An 11,670-nucleotide genomic window follows, 5' to 3' on the forward strand; every position below is an offset into this window, starting at 1 on the left:
TTTTTTGTTAAGCCTGAAATGCTAAAATGCCAGTTTATACACTGTGAGTATTTCTGCTGATCATATGGTGGAAGATTTAGCTCTCTGAAAAGGCAGCTGTGCTATTCACCTGTGTAAACTGCTTAGGTACATAAATGATGTCCAAGCTGGGTCTGGACATGGAARGACCAAAACCTCAAATGTATTATAAAACTCTGCCTCGTGCCTGTGCAGGGGAAATTCATGATTCTTTAGATAGGAGCACTATAATGACAAWAATTGGTTGAAATATTTATAAAATAATCAGGTGGGCTTGCATATAACTTTTCATTGACTATTATTCAATTACAGGCTTGGAAGTATATCTCATAACGATGTTTTATACATTTATATATATGCATACATTTATCTGTCAGCAAAATGTAAAAAGCCTGATGATTCAGGAGGCAGAACTATAGTGATTTAAAAGGTCTTTTGTGTTTAAGTCTTTTTAATCTGGATTTTTTTTTTTTTACTGGTCAGTCTATTGTACATTTGAATTTTTTTCCTTGCATAATACATTGATTGTTATAATTTGTTAGCCAATAAAGCCAAAGTGATGAAGAATATTCCTATGCTTGTATGTCAAAATCTGCTTGGCTTGGCACTGTGCAACTCTACAATGTTATTTCTATAATACATATTCTTAATAAGATGTAATAAAGAGCATAATGATGTGGCCCCAGGTTCTCCAGACTACTTTTACTGCTTGACAGCCTAAGAAGGACCCCTCTCTCTGAGACTTGTGAAGGTTTGCTCAGCCAGAGTTTATTAAGGTCCACTTGTCCTCATTACCCTGCTGCAGGCAATTAAAATGAACATCTGATGAGCTGTGATGGATGAGGGCTGGATGCTCTRAAAGCTGCAGAAGAGCAGAGGCAGAGATGTCTCAACCAAAAACCACTGAGCACARGAAAGAGAGAGAGAGAGGGAGAGAGAGAGAAGATCCCCCTGCCTGCAGATCTCTTCCCCCAGTCCATGCTTGTCTCAGCCCACTCTTTRTTTTCAGATTGTTTTTAAGCTCTTTCCAGAAGTTTTTGATGGGATAGTCCTTGTGCTGTGCCTGAGTTTGAAGTTCATGTTGGACTTCATGAGCTCGACCGAGCGTTTGTTCAAGGGCTGTTTGGGCACAGGGGCTGCACCAGGGCCTAACAATCACCAGCCTGGCTTTGCTGGGCTGAGCTCTACATCCTGGGCTCTGCCTGGACCAACATTTCTGACACTCCCTGGAGGCCCTGTGTCACCAAGCCTGTGAGCATCAAGGAGCAATTTCCCCTGCAGGGGACAATGGGTGATGTTGGTCTTGCTGCATCTTTTGGATGATGCTCTGTGGTGATGCAGCCCCGTGAAATCCATAGCTCTGTGCAGGGAAATCTCCACGTGGCTCTTGGGYTTTGGGGTGGCTTCAAAAACCTTCACCATTTCTGTCACTTTACACTGCAGCCTTACAGCATTTCCAAGGTTTCTGTGCAGGAAGATGAATTAACAAAGCAAAGGTTGGGGTGASAGCGTGGAACCAGCCTGAGCAAAGGGAAATGTTTTGTTCAATTCTCACGGGTTTATCAGCACCTTGGAAAGATTCTTTAACAATGTCTATAGAGCACCCTGAGGAATTCAGGGTTTAACTGCTGCAGCGAGAGCCTGCTTCACTAATCAGACAATTTAATCCCATTTAAAGTGTAATATATATTAATAAAAAAGAAAAGAAATTAAAGATACCCGAGGGATTCTCCAGCACGGCATTATATTTTATTAAATATAACATCAAAGTTGGAAGTTACTGAGAATCAAGATAATGTGTTACACTAAATGGTGATCAAAGAAAGAGATATAATGATATAATTTTAATCATCCATAAGCACCAAAGCTGAAACACTTTTATGTACAAAGTTAGACACATACACACATGCATATATTAACTGTGGTTGTGAACCGAGATGTACATTTTTAAAAATGTCTCTAAAAATTTTGCCACGTCCACATCTACTGTCCAAGCTGGTTAACAAAGCTTGGGGAAAGGATTCAAAAGGGATTTTAAACCTTTTCTACCCCAAAGTTTATTTAATATATCAGTGCTGCTGTGAGCAATGACCAGTTAGATTGTTTTATATRGATGACACACATAGATGACACTTTTGAAATGTGAGTAGCAGATATTTAAGTCCAGGAATCTGAAAAAAAATATGTCATATCCTCTTCAACACTAAAATAATATTTGGGTAAAACCTGAAAATAAATTTAYATTCTCAAATACAACAATAGGGGAAACACAAACATACGAATTTATGCCATGATATGCAATAAGAAATTAAAATCTGTTGCAGGATATGAAGTTGCCAGACTGGGTCAGGGAATGGTTTCARATTTGGCAGATTATTTCTGCTGGGAGAACAGCCTGAGTGCAGGAGATCTGTGTGCCTTTGTAAGCTCCTGGGGCTGTGCTAGAGCTCAATCCTTTGGTGGGGTCACAGTTCTGGGTCTTCTCAGAGCCCACCCCAATCACCCCTGGGGCTGGAGGAGCTGTTTGCTTTCTTTTGGGTGTCCAGAGCACCCCAAAAGGCTGTGGCTGCAATTCTGCCACTGATTTCTACTTTTCTACATCTTTTTTGTTCTTTTCACTGAAGCACACATATCGTGTGAATCAGCTGCTCTCCAGATCCTGGCACTCTAAATGAATAAAGTGGTGATTTTATAGGTCTGTGCTGTGTTTTGTGGAGCAGGGATGCTCCTCATCAGACTGCACAGGTGCTTTTGTGCCATTCTGCTAGAACAGACCTTGGGTGGTTTGCACTGGAGAGAAGAGAGCACAATATGGAGTGACATCTGAATAGGATGACAAAGAAWAATTAGAGACTCTTTAGTGTTGTAAATCAGTAAAAGATTTCACAAARCATTAGTACAAGTACTGCTATAAATGACTTTTTATACATATATGGGCATAGGACAGGAAGTCTGTAACTGTGTGCTCTGTGAGTGTATATAAAAATGTCAGAAACAGGATTTATTTTTTTTTTTTTAAATTGAGTCTTGGGGTAAAACTCTGACCCCTGTGAGTTCATGGAGTTATTAATGTCTCTGGGGACATCAGCATTTTACTCCATCTGGATAACAGCACATAAAGTTTGCTGATTTAAAACTATTTGGGMCACACAATTTTTTCTAGAAGAAAGAAATTTCCAGCCTCTGGTATTTTCAGAATCTGCCCTGTTCTCAGTCATTTGCACAGGACTGTTTGTTCTTGTTTAGCAGATACTCTATTTTCATATTTTTAAACATTTCACGAGTTACTTTATCACTGCTTCAGAATTGCAAAGCAGCTTTTTCAACYTGCCATTTCCCAGATACAGTTCTATTAATCATTAAAATAAACTTGCTATGTTCTACTGAACTAAGTGTAGGCTTGTTTAYGGCACTGAGGTCATAAATATTTTTGTCTCATTAAATGTTTTTTTTTTTTTGGTCTCTCCTGAATGTCTTTGTTTCCATTATAGGGCAGAGAAGTTTTGTGTTACTGGGGTGGCAGGGGAAGCTGTTGGTGCCCATGGCAAGGTCAGAGCTGTTGGGCTGAAGAGTTCCTGGGGAGGAGATGGGTGGCTCACCACAAGTGGATAAAGAAGTGTTTCTTTTGCTCAGCAAGAAGAAAGTTTGTGCTTGTCTGTGTACCTTGCATTAAAATGGTACCACCCAACAAACCAGAGAAATCCATTGCCCTGACCGAAAAATTAAAATACATTTCTTGGACAAATCGAAAAGGTGGGAAGACTCAAGCCAGCAATAAAAGCACTTGCACCTTGTTTTGCAGACTCCAGCAGCGTTACAGCCCTGCAGAGCTGCTCTGCCTGCAGCTGGGTGCTTCCCTTGGGAGATGCTCAAATTGCTGCATGGGCTGAGCGAGGAGCAAAATTCAGTCAGCACAGAGGGAGAGCTTGGTAGGAAATAGGGCACCCCCAGGCTGCCCAGAGAGGAATCATTCAGGCTACAAAAGATGGACAACCTGCACTGCCAAGTCCACACTAAACCACGCTCCTAAATCCTGCATCCACATGGTTTTTAAACTCCTCCAGTGATGGTGACTCAGCCACTTCCCTGGGGGGTCACCAATGCTCCAGCACCAATTCCCACTTTAGCAGGGGAATGTGTGAATATCCGTGCAGCTCTTCACAGTGTGAGATGTGACCCTGCTCAGTGGAACCTTCTGGCTGTGAAAACCCTGATGCAATGGGGAGGAGGAAGGAACTGGACCAGAGAGGTCTGTTTTAGCCCTGGGCACACTTTATCTTGCACAAGCACTGGCACAGTGGCAGAAGGGTTGGAGTGGCACGTCCCCAGCTGCCAAATTCGTGCATCCTTGCAGGTYCTGCCAGGATTTGTGCACTGCCCTCCCTCCCTGGGTGCAAACACACGATGGGTTCAGGTGTGAGCTGTACTCTGTGCTTTTCCTCACTCCTGCTCCCTCCTGCAGCCAGGCAAACCCCTGCCAAGCAGGGTGCCCCCTTCCCAAGCCAGCCCAGATGAGTTAATTCCCTGGAATTAACTTGCAGCAGCAGCAGCATCATCCCAGCCTCAGACAGTGCAGAGTGTCAGGTCGTTTTAGAGACAATGTAGGGCCATTCCTCCTCACAGCCTGGGTGGAAGCAAAATGTCATAGTCTGACTTCAGCTTAATAATTATTTCAGCTGTGTGATAGAAGGGCAAAATATGGAACCTTTCTCTGGTGAACAGTTACATTCTTTCAGCGGGGTTTTCCTTTGTTTTGCCTCAGCTCAGTGACAGCCAGCAGCTCAAACCTGCTTGCACAAACGACATGTGTTGAGGCAATCACTGTGGCTGCATTCAGCRTGCTTATTCAGCTTTGTTTTAATAAATCCAGTAATAGACTTGCAGAGGCAATGAGGGGAAAAGAATAATTTGGAAACAAAGCTGTTGAAAAGAATACAATGCGCCCGCCGTTGAGAAGAATGTGATTTTGGAGGTCTGTGCAGCTGTTTTATTTCTTTAGAGGATTTTAATCAATGTGATTACACAGGGAARCAAAGGGGTTTTAAAAACAGTGTGGTGATAATCAGTCAGTAGAGAAAACAAAGGGGCGTTTTCCCTTTCTTGTATCTCTCRCTTTTGTTTTTTCCCTTTCATGTGATTTTACAAGGGAAAATGTCATATTAGCTCATTTAATTAAAAAGCTATCCATGCTAGGGTTTTGCTAGAGAAGCAATTTCAGTCTTTGTCCACTCTATCRTTTAATCAAAGATATCCTCAATGCTTTCAAGATTGCCATGGCTGCACCAATCTGACTGCCATCAGTATAATGGCTTTCCCAGTGGATTGGAAAAAAAAAATACCCTTGTAATTGGACATGAGCCCATCCTTTCAAGTGGGATTAGCTTCTCTGCTGCAGTCTTCCCCTAAATTTTAGGRTCTGATGTTCTTGTCTTGTTCCTTCTGTACTTACTGCTGCAAAAATTCTCCAGTGCCATCTTCAGACCTGAGCTGTACAAGGGAAGGAGAGTGGAGCTGCATTCTTGAAAAGGTCACCTTTCTGCACCACTGGGATAAACTGGTGTCTGGTTAAAACTGGGGGTGACTCTACACCATTCCTGACAAAAGACAAGTTTAGGGGTGTAGTGGGAATCTGCCACTTGTCACTCCTACAGGCTTTTAGATGGAGTTTTCCAACATCCTCCACCTAYCTACACCCTCTCCTCAATGGTGTGAATATCAGGACCCTTGAGCAAAGAGTATTTGGTGCCTTCTTTCCAGAACCCAGAGCTGTCCCTGTATGCACCGTTTTTGCTCTGTTATGTGTTAGATGGAGAAATTTAGGTCAAAATTTAGCTTGGTCTGTCAATAATAACAGTTCCTTAAGTAATTTTTTCAACCCTCTGCCAGTGTCAAAACTTTTCAGAGTCCAACTTTCAGTGGACTGGTGTTTGCAAAGTTATTAAAGTGTTCACATTGCTAAAAGCAAAGGAAGTCCAAAAGAAAAATGCTTAATTTGGGTGGGGGAAGACCTACTTGGGCATGGGGACCACAGGACTGCTCCCCTTCTGCCAACCYTGAACCACATCTGGGCCACRGGAGMAGATGTGGCAGCACCAAATTGTCTRATTCCTGASCAGCTTCCAGGAGTGCCCAAGGGATGCTTCATCTGGAAAGAGATTATTCCACTCATGAAGATCTGGGCTTCCATATTGGCTGATGTGGGTTTGTTGCCTGCAGTGGAAAACTTTCATTTTAAGGTATTTCCAGGTCAGTTTGTTGGACTCGTGCTGTATTAGGTGACAGCTCAGGAAAACAAAGACAGATCAGGTGGAATTGARGGTGACAGGTCCTTCTCTTGGGGTGACTGAGTGAAATGTCCTTGGTGTCAAGAGGACAGTGGGGGAGGCATCAAAAGAAAGAACAGAAACACTGAATTTTCCTCATCAAATTTGAATTTCCCAGGAGTTCATGAAGAGCAGCTAAGACTTGCTTGGTTATGCTGTTGCAGAGGGTGGATGCCATCAACAAAAACAACTGTTTAGAAGGAACATTTGCTCCTGAAAAGAGATGGCTTTGGTATATGTGAATTTTAAAATAATTTACAGATAATTCTTGCAGGAATTAACKAATCATAATTATGTAGCACAGAAGAGCCCTGCTCAGGGAAGAGATGTGATCCAAGTATGGTAAAATAGAGAAGTGAAACTGTGACAGAGCTCCTGAATGTTTGAATGCAAGAGGCCATCAGCCAAAACACCATGTGAAATGAGAAACGGGAAGGTGATTCTCAAGCTGATGTGGGAAGAATCTTCAGGAGCTAAAAAAACAGGCATGATGTAGGAAATGAGGATGGTAAGAGTCACATCATGCCAGAAGAGCATTTCAGGGGGCCCTGCAGAGCAGTGCAGGAGGGGGTGTGTAAATGGATGGCTCCAAAGCCGTGCACTGTTTGCCATTTCAGGTGTAACACAGCAGCCTCAGATCCCTGCCATGGGTGAAAATGTGCCTGAAGGAGGAGCCAGGCTGGCTCTGGGCATTAATGTACCAAGCAGCAGATGTGTGATGAGGTGTGTGGTTTTTTTGTGGAAAACGAAGTGAAACGGGAACGCTTTCCTTATGCATCATTACAAAAAATTCAACAGAAAAAGAGATAAAACTTTTGCCATTAAAAGCAAGAGGAGATAATTTTGGCAAGATAGCTGATATGAATTCTACTCTTAGCTCTACAGTGACAACCTCAATCTGGTGAGTTACCTGAAAAAAAGGCAAGAGTCCAGTTCTTTGCTAGTSAGTTTTCTCTTTCTGCTATTTTCATACCTGATATATTTAATGAGAAAATGTCCAAAATTTCTTGTAGCAAAGACAGTGAATGTGTTGAGCCCTCTGTGAGCTACATCATAGTTCACATGAAACATGAAAATTAATGCCTGGCAGCCAACTAAAATCTTTAAAGAAAAGATTGAGAAAACATTACATCTTCTTCTAGGGTTTTAACATTTGCATGCTGGAAACATTATAGTTTTTCATTGTGAAGACTAAGAGGACACACCTACTCTTTTCCAAAATTTTGTTTGCACCAAGATTTTCCTGGGAAGTCCTTATAGAGCAAGGATGTGAAGGACACAGTGCTTTGTCCCTCGAGTATGTGCTCAAACATTAATTTTTTTCTTTTTTTGGAGCCCTCTTGCGTCTTTCTGAACAATGATGTTTCATACTTGACAGAAGTGGTAGCATTCCCAATCATCTGAATTCAATTCTGGGCAGCTTAATTAATAGAGTGCTTATCTTAATGCCCCATGGAAAAAGAACCCAAAAGTTTTCCAAGTGAAAATAGATATAATGTACTGACAGAAAGTTAAAATAGAATTCGTAATTACCATGTATTGGGAGTTAAAACATAGAGCAAGAGTCAGAGTTTGGGAAAACATTTGAATTGCACAGTAACAAAAGAGAATAATGATTTTTCTTTCTCTGATGTCTCCTATAAGATGAATTTCCTATGAGCTGTTTTCTTTGACGATTTGAAATCTTCCGTGGAGGATTGGCATCTGGAAATTGTCCCTTTCCATCTGGTTGCTGCTTCCAAGTCTTGAAAGATTTAGATGTGTTTGGTTAGTTCCCTTGTGGGAATGGCTTCAGTGAGTTCTTCCTCAGAGTTTTTCTTACTACCAATGGGATGAATTTATCTAATTTACTGTAATATAGGAAAACAGAGAGACACCAGAAGAGCAGCTGGAGTTTAAATTAGAAAAAGATGTGAAGGACAACAAAAAGGGCTTCAGTAACAGAACTGAAAAAGATAACTAAAGAAATTGTGAGGCTGCTGTTAAGTGCAGCTAGAGATTGAGGGACAAAGGACAAATATGATACCCAAATTGGTGAGATATGTTTGGCTAAGCAGACAATAATGTGAATGGATAATTGCCTGGACCATGTGTCTTAGAGGATTTCAGTCAATAGTACAATGTGCATCTATGATGGTGTCACGATCCACTTAATTCAAGCAGAAGTCGTGATGGTTTGTTATCTGAATCTCAGAGTGCAAAAGAAAGGAGGGGCAAGTATATATTCAAAATCATGAACAATTTTATTGGATTTATGCGATAGAAGAGGGTGAGAGGGAGAAAAAGAGAGAGAGAAAGAGAGAGAGAGAGAGAGAGAGAGTGGGGTTATAGCTACCAACGGTTCAGACGAGTCCTCGAGGTCCGGATTCCATGGATTCGCCAACGTCTGTTGGGGAGATCTCGTCAGGGTCTTTTCAGAGAGACTCTTTATAGTCTTTTCGAAAGCCTACGGCAGCAGCCAGGGGGTTCTGAAACAGGGAAAAAAAACCAGCCAAGAGATGGGGAAAGAATGTCCATTGTTTTGTAAGGTGTGCAGCACAGACCATGCAGTTCTCCTCCGCCTTCACGTCAGGAACGGTGCAACCATCCGTAGCTTACACGCTGTACTCAGCAGCCCTGGGAACTGGAACTTGGCAGTCATCCCACCTTGATCTGGCTCGGACTCCTTTGAGCAAAAGTCCCCCTTTCTTTCCCTTGGCGGTTTTTGGGGTGTTCAGTCTCTCCATCTCGATGATCGTGAGACAGTCAAGGGACTTCYGTACGGTCTCTTACAGATGGTCACTGTGACAGTCTGCAGGGATTCATATTTGGGACCATTTTATTTCTGTAATTCTGGATGACAGGACAGYGTGCACTACTCAGAAAATTCAGGGTTGATGCTTAGTTGTGTAGAGGAAGATCTTGCTGGACTGGAGCGATGCATTGAGAAGATGCTCGTGAAAGTCAGCAAAGGGAAGGGCAAAATTCTGCCCCTCAGCTGAGTGTCAGTAAGCAGAGTGTTCCTGTGCCAAGGGCAGCCAATCACATCCTGCACAGCTTTAACAAAACCATCCCCAGGGGCCCCAAGGAAATCACTGTTTCCATGTATTCAACATTTCTGAGTCTAAAGTTCTGAGTCCAGTTTTGGGCTCCCTCCCTACAAGTAAGATATGGACCTTCTGGAGCAAGGCTGTCTCCAATCCCCAAAATGTTCATGCACTTTATATAAAAGAAAGACCATGGGAGCTGTTTATTTCAGGAAAAGGGGACAGTTTATTGCTGTTCAGAACTATTTAATGGGAGGATGTAGAGAAGACAGACCCAAGCTCTGCTCACAAGGGAACAGTGATAAGAGGCAACAGACAGAAACAGGGATAAGAAAACCATGAAAAATTATTAGGAAAAACATCTTCAGCATGAGGAAGCCTGAGGAAATTGTGGAGTCTCCATCCTAGGAAACGGTCAAGCTCAACKGGAGGCAGCCTAAAACCTGCTCTGGTCCTGCTTTGTGTGGGAAGTGGACTGGAGACTGCYAGAGCTCTCTTCAAACCTGAAATACTCCGGGATTCTCTGGCAGTGTTAGTCCTATAACAGGAACACCGTGTGAAACTAGAAGATGGTGGATTAGAGGCCACCACAAGAACAATTGTTTTGGTGAACCAGCCTAGTATGGGGATGCTGAGAACATTTTAGATGCAAGGGTAGACACAAGAGCATTTTGGGATTTGTTTGATCTGCTGAGTCATTAAAGAGGTGAGGGGAAGGAACTGCAGGGGCCAAACATAATGAAGGAACCAAACATAATGACTGTGAAGCTGTTGAGAGCCTTATGGAAAATCCTTACTCGTTGCACGGGATGTGCTGTTCACCTAAAATCACACGTGAGGAACGTGAGCAAATTTTGTGAGAGAGATCAGCATTTCATGGTTGATAGGTGTTTCCAGAGTGAGCTGGACCGAAATGTCACATCCAGCGCTCCAGAGCTTTGAAAGCAGCTCAGCTCCAGACCTAAAACAACCCCTTTGAGAAAGGGAAAATGATCCTTTCAGCTCTTCCCCTGTACAAATGGTAATTCCCAAGAAACCCACAAAGTGAACAACCTTTAAAGATGGCTTATTTGGTGATGTAAATCTTTAGAGCTGTCACTTGAAGAGCAATGATTTTTAAACTGACTCTGAACAAACAGTTTGTGTGACTATTTATTGCAAACTGACTGTGGTCAGTGTCTTGCTCACTACAGCTCTAGCTCAGATGTTTGCTTTGCATGTCCAGTATGACACCCAGTCTGTTCTGGGGCCTAAATGTATGGTGCTGATCCTCTTCTTTAGCAGGAGGTTCTAATTAGAACCGCTTTTCTTAAAAAAAAANAATCTTTAATTTCAGAATAAAATTAATTAAATGCCTGGCAATTAATTTTTATGATAAAAAGTAATATTTCAACATATTATTAGTTATTCTCTAGAAAATGGCTATCAGCATCATGTCAAGGCTGTGACTTGCAAAATTCTGTTTTGAGGGAAGCTGCTAATGCACTCTGGCCATTACCACACACCTAATAATTGCAAAGGACATAACTACCTGAATTCGGGATTTTCATTAGTAAAATTGCTATGCTCAGAATTTTGAAAGGGCTGTGTCAAATGGAATCGTAGAATGCTTCTCTGCAAACCCGTTTTTATCAGCAAGCTCACAATACTGTTTCTGTCTCTGCTGACATATATTGATTCTGAGTTCTCACGACAGAGATAATGGCTTTGCTAATGGCACAGTAAGTATCACAATTTACATCAGCTATAAATCATCGAGTATCTCAAGAGCATATAATCTACCATGAATAGCTGACTCATAAATTGTGTCCCTGTTACATTTGTGTCAGTCCAGCAAACCTATATCACTTATCTCTCCCCAGCCTACACATTTCAAAGTGCTACAGGGGAGAAAAAAAAAAGAAAAAGACAACAGATAACTCTAGAAATTGATTTTCAGACATGTAACAACACATTTAAGAAAGGTCAGCAAGTAAACTCCTTCTTGGGGTTGTTGGCAAAATAAAGTAAAATCGACACAAACGGAAAAAAAAAAAAAAAGGATGACAGCAAATTCATCTTTCTGCCCCCTGGGTTTCAAGTACACCTGCGGCCTCATCATTTAGGAGGAAAGACTTGGAACCCAGAGAGCACCACACACATGGACAATGCATTAAACTGCACTTTTTGTCCTTCCTCATGGGCAGGTGGTTTTGCCTGCAGAAGTGGTGTGGCACTTTCCCAGCCCTGCTGTGGAGTAGTTCTTCATGGGCAGCCAAGGAGTTAATTTAAATAATGTTGCCTCTGCTCCCTGCCAGGAAGAT

The sequence above is a fragment of the Malurus melanocephalus genome, unplaced genomic scaffold (genome assembly GCF_030028575.1).
Source record: "Malurus melanocephalus ecotype Western Australia unplaced genomic scaffold, MMel_1.1 scaffold_618, whole genome shotgun sequence".
Classification (NCBI taxonomy): Eukaryota; Metazoa; Chordata; class Aves; order Passeriformes; family Maluridae; genus Malurus; species Malurus melanocephalus.